The sequence below is a fragment of the Misgurnus anguillicaudatus genome, chromosome 17 (genome assembly GCF_027580225.2).
Source record: "Misgurnus anguillicaudatus chromosome 17, ASM2758022v2, whole genome shotgun sequence".
Classification (NCBI taxonomy): domain Eukaryota; kingdom Metazoa; phylum Chordata; class Actinopteri; order Cypriniformes; family Cobitidae; genus Misgurnus; species Misgurnus anguillicaudatus.
Window position 1 is genome coordinate 39,596,710 of NC_073353.2, and position 5,988 is coordinate 39,602,697.

Consider the following 5,988-nt stretch of genomic DNA (forward strand, 5'->3'; position numbering starts at 1 on the left):
TAATAAAATAAGCTTTTAATAATTAATAATGAATCTTTCAGAACAGCGTGTGAATAACAATCACCAGAGTGTCTTTTAAAATGCCATTTTGTTGTGCCCTTCTGGATCTGAATGCAATGATTTTGATTTCTTGTCATTGATCTCAAATGGACACAAAAAGGCTTATACATTTTTTAAGTTAAAATCCAAGCTCATGAACCTTCATTTTATGTGCAGTATGTGTAAGGATGATAAATCGTAACATCTTAGAAAACAGTGCAGTAGAAATATAAAGATGTTCAGATCATGTGGAGCTGATGATCTTCATATTTTCACCAGCTTCTCTTCCCACTGAGAGTTAGTTAGAAGATTTAAAGATCTCATTTAAAATCACTGCTGTAGATCTGTTGAGATTCTGCCATCAAAAACTACAACCTCAAAAACCTGAAAACCTTAAAATTATAGCTCACAGATCATTTATTATAGCATGTCCAAAATGCCCCTATTTGGGTGGGAGCAAAAATGTGCTGTTTTCGTGTCTGTACCTTTAATGCAAATGAGCTACAGCTCCTCCTTCCCTTACCAAAATAGACAGCTTTCAGTCATAATAGATCTGATACCTGTGAATACAGTCTGAGATTATAGTTTCTTAATATTGAGATATGGTGGACAGCGTGAAACTCACTGAGGGTGGAAACTATGGTAATGCAGGACTGTAAGTGGGCGGGGATTTATCAGTGTGACATCACATTGATAAGAGAATCAAAGCGGCATGTCTAATGAGACCGCTTTGGGGGGTTTTTTTGGTTTTTGAATTGTGTTCACACACTGCCAATTATGTCCAAACACCTTGTAAGCATGGATTTAAATAATAGGTGCCCTTTAGAATGCCATAGTGTATAAATATTGTATAATTTAAATTATTGATTTGTTTTGCTGTACAGATAAATGATGTTTTTGCATTACTGTAATGAGAGTTGAGCTCTATTGCACAATGAAAGTCAAAACATCATATTTCTTTTGATTCTGGGTTGTAATTTCACATTACACTTAACATGTTTCATGAGATTCATGTTTATTGAATGTTGTGTATTAAATGTGACGACATCAGATCTATTGTGTAGCGTGTAATACACTATTGATTAGGTCAAATCTGTATTTTTTATGGCACTCATACATTCAGTCATGCGTAGCCAATGCAGTAATTTGTGGCTTTCGTTTAGTCATTTTCACCAGTCGATTCCTTTAGCATTTGCAGTCATTGGGTGATAGTGAAGTGTGCTGCATATAAAAAAGTCACACAACAGAACAGCTCCATACCGAGTTCAGCTTTGCCACTGATTTGATTTTTTCACCAGAGAAATGGGGAAGTGAAAAATCACATCTTTTTAGATTTTTATGACATTCAACCGTTCACACTTCATCTCTGCACAAAGTGATGCGAGTCAGTTCAACAGAAACAAATCATTTCATGAGAACTGTCAAATCCTCCTGTCATAGCGCTTTGACTTTTTCCATTAGTTTCCTCCAAAAGTCTTTTCCTCTTATGCTGTGATTGATAATTCATCTGGAGGAGGAGAGAATCATAACTTTCATCAGCACTTTTTCAACTTTTCAGACCATTAAAGTTTGATCATTTATTTACCATCTACTGTAACTACATCTGCATCAAACAATGGACTGTAATTAGATGATTTCATTTTTTCATTTAATATTTCTAATGTTGGGTCTTTTTGCAACATAATGACTTTACTTAATATAATAACATATTAGTGAGCAGCATGAAATATTCTGCTAATGTTGGTTGCAGTTCATGTATACTAACAGTAAGCATTGAGCAATATAGTTTATCAGCACTAACATAAATAATTGCATTAACATTAGTAAAAGGTTAATACATTTTATTAATCTTTTATTAATGTTAGTTAATGCCAATGCAATTATTTATGATAGTTTGTTGTGCATTAACTAAAGTTAACAGATATAACTTCATAATTTTAAAGATGTATATACAAATGCTGACATTAGCATGAACCATGATGGTAACACTTTACAATAAGGTTGTATTTTTGACATTAGTTAATGCATTAAATAACTAAATGAACAATTCTTATACAGCATTTAGGAATAGTTCATATTAATTTCTGCCTTTACTAATACATTTTTAAAATCAAATGTAACTGTTAACATTAGTTAATGCACAATAAACTAACATGAACCACTTTATTAGCATTAACTAACACTTACAAACATTAATTAATGCTGAAAACTGTATTTCTAATTGTTAGTTTATGTTAGCTAATGCATTTACTAATCTTAACAAATACACCAATATTGTAAAGTGTCACCACTATGATTGATAAATGCTGTTAAAGGGGACATTTCACAAAACTTTTTAAGATGTCAAATAAATCTTTGGTGTCCCCAGAGTACATATGTGAAGTTTTAGCTCAAAATATCATATAGATAATTTATTATAACATGTTAAAATTGTTACTTTGTAGGTGTGAAGAAAAATGTGTTGTTTTGTGTGTGTTCTTTAAAATGCAAATAAGCTGATCTCTGCACTAAATGGCAGTGTCATGGTTGGATAGTGCAGATTAAGGGGCTGTATTATTATAATAATATCCCCTTGTGATCAATTTCAATGAGCTATTTTTTCACCTGCTTGCAGGAATGGTTTACCAAAACTAAGTTACTGGAATTATCTTTTTTTTTCACATTTTCTAGTTTGATAGAAGCTTGGAAACTGTAAATTGGAAGCTTGTAATTTCTTACAGAATTGGAAACTTAATGGAAATTATTATTAGGAAATTTATGTAAACTATATCATATACAAACATAAATAAACATTTTGTAATTTGGTCATATGCAGACATGCATGCAAGGTTGTACAAGACTGGGTTTATTTAATCAAAAATCCTTCAGAAATCATTCTAATATGAACACAAAGCACAAGGAAGTTTTAAACAAATGTATGTAGTTTATGTGAATGCATGCAAAGATGGACATTTTGACATTATTTTGTGTGCATGATTCAAGAAATGATCTGTGCATGTTATGGAAGAATATAAGTACATGCAGGAGGTGTGGTCTTCAGTAAGCAGTGTGTGCATGTGACTGATGAATGTGCAGTGTAGAAATTCAACTGAAATTGCTTTAAATCTTGTTGTTTTAAACAAAATTATGCTGCAAGATTTTTATATTTAAGTACCCTGTTATAGACAACTCTGCATTTTCTTCAAATTCCCAGTTTATTTCCATATATTCTCGTTAATTCCAATGGAAAGTTTACAGCCATGAAAATTCCTGGAATTTTTCAAACCTAGGGTTGGTTAACTAATGCATTGACTAATGTTAACAAATGCAAAAGTATTAGGAAAAAATTGTTATTTCACTCTTAACTGCAGACTGTTGATGTTTATCAGTATTTACAGTGTTTGATCCATTTTATAATATACATGTTTTTACATTTAAAATAGTTTACATTTAGTCATACTGTGAGTTTGCACTTACATAAGAGTTTCAGCTTTGTATTATACTATATGTGTAATATTCTGTATAATCAGGTCTACTGGTGATAAGTCTATGAAGTACATCTGTCATCTGTGTAAGTCTTAGCAATGAATCTCAGTCTAAAGGTTTTTCAGTATTGTTGGCACTCAGAGAGTTGGATTAAAACAGCGACCGTATACTTTCTTCTCATTTTTGATGTTTCGGATTGAAAAACTGCAGCAACCTGTAATGGGTGTCATTTTAAACTTCAAAAAGGAGCTGGGAGCAATCTGACAACCTCTTTTTCTCTTTCTGCCACTAGCATTGAGAGCAAGATGAAAGGTAACAGACAGCGAGATGGATGAATTTCATGCTTTTCTGATCACACTATATTTTAGATCTGTAGATAGCCTCTGTCAATTATGCATCAGTAGTTTTCTACTCTGTTTTTTCAAGCGTGAACCTTCTGCTCATATCTTAAATAGAGCACTTTCTGAAAGTTTTCACCAGAAGACCCCAGATCTCCTTTGAGAAATCATTGATGTCAAACTTCATATCTCAATCGTCCCACGTGTATAATGATGCAGAATTACAGATGCAACCCAAAGTCATTCAGAGACATCTTCTGTGACCCTGAACAACTATTCAGTAGATCAGTTTCTTTCAGCTGGAAGATGTAGAAGTCGTGTTGTAACGTAAGCCACACAATATTTCTGGAAATCTTGGATGTTTTCAGGATGCAACAATGACCTCCAACTTTATCAGCTGCATTTCTTCTGTAAGTGTGTTTCTTATGACTTTTCTCTGAATGACTTTCAAGTATTTGAAAATCTGAAATAAGAGCCATGTAGCCAGATTAATCTTTCTGTCTCTTTAACATTTATCTTCCTTCTTATATTACATCGATTGATCATTTCAGGCGGTGATGTGCAGACATCTGGAGGACAGAATCATAACTCATCATTCATGTATCTATCACTGTAACTATCTGCACTGAAGTAAATATATTTATCACATGTCATCAATAGACTACACACTGTAAAATGCAGCATGAAGTTAAAACAACTTGGTTTTGCAAGTCAATTCAACCTACTATTTTAAGATTTGACCTAAAAGGTGACATAAAAAAAGTTGAAATTGTTTTACTTGTTAAGTAACATATGTTGATTTAACAAAAATGCTGCAATTTTTTAAAAAAGGCACGAGCCCAGACCGTTTGGTTGTAATTCAACAAATGGTGGGTTGTTTTAACCCATTGTTGGGTCAAATATAAACATTTTCTGGGTTACCTTAATCCAACAGCTGGGCTTGTCCCTTTTTGACCCAACAATGGTTGTAAATAACCCAGCATTTGTGTAATTCTTACATTTTGACATTAGTTTAGAAAATTGTAAATTATGCTTATGTGTGAATTTTATCAACTTCAAATTTAGTTTTTTATTAATTTTTTTATTAAATTAAAGGATTTGTAGTAGATAGTGAAGGAAGTGGAGTCTTCAAGTGTCCACCATGTACATCAGTTCTCATTTAATACTGTTATAAAAGTGTCCCATGACTGCTGAAAAAACTATCAGAACATGGATACAATTGTTTTGATTTGTTTGGTCGCTACATAGTCCATTTGTAGTATGAGTTTTTACTGGTATGTCAAACAAGATCTTGCACAAAACCAATTGTTCTTTAATAAACTGAAAACAGTTCAAACGTAAAGAGGTGACTTTTCTGAACCCCAATGTCTCTGTACCGGGGTACCTCAAGGCTCAGTGCTTGGACCACTGCTCGTTTCTATATACCTGACATCCCTGGGTTCTGTAATTTGGAAACGTGGCTTTTTCTACCACCGCTATGCTGATTATACACAACTCCACTTGTAATTTTAGCCTGATGATACAACAGTTTCTGCCCACATCTCAGCATACCTGAGTGACATTTCACTCTGGATGAAGGATCATCATCTCCAGCTGAACCTCGCAAAGATGGAACTGCTTGTCATATCATCTGACCCTAAGATTCATCACAGTTTTTCGATAAAACTAGGTTCTTCGACCATTATGCCTTTCAAGACAGCCAGAAACCTAGGAGGGGTCATTGATGAACAGCCTGGCTATGTATACTGTGTTAGACTTGATGAGATTAGTTCTAGTGCACTTATGTATTGCTGTTTGGACAAAAGCGTCTACTAAATGTAAATGTAAAACTCTTATTAGTTGTCTTGCTTGTTTTACTGACAAGCACATTTCTTTACAAAAGGTTTGGTACATTTCACTAATGGTCTTCTTGTATTATCTGATGGGAATGTGTTGACATCTTCTTCTGCCTGTTTTAAAGAGCCTGGAATGGAGGGTTTTGACGTCAGGAGGAAGAAGTGAAGCAGATGAATTCACGCTGAGCTCGGCAGGTGAACTCCTGTACGCTTCATGATCTGAATTATTCAAAGACGCCTGCACCCTACAGGTAACCACATGAGGTGAAGAACTCCATAGAAGACAGTGGACACAAAGTATTATTATCTGA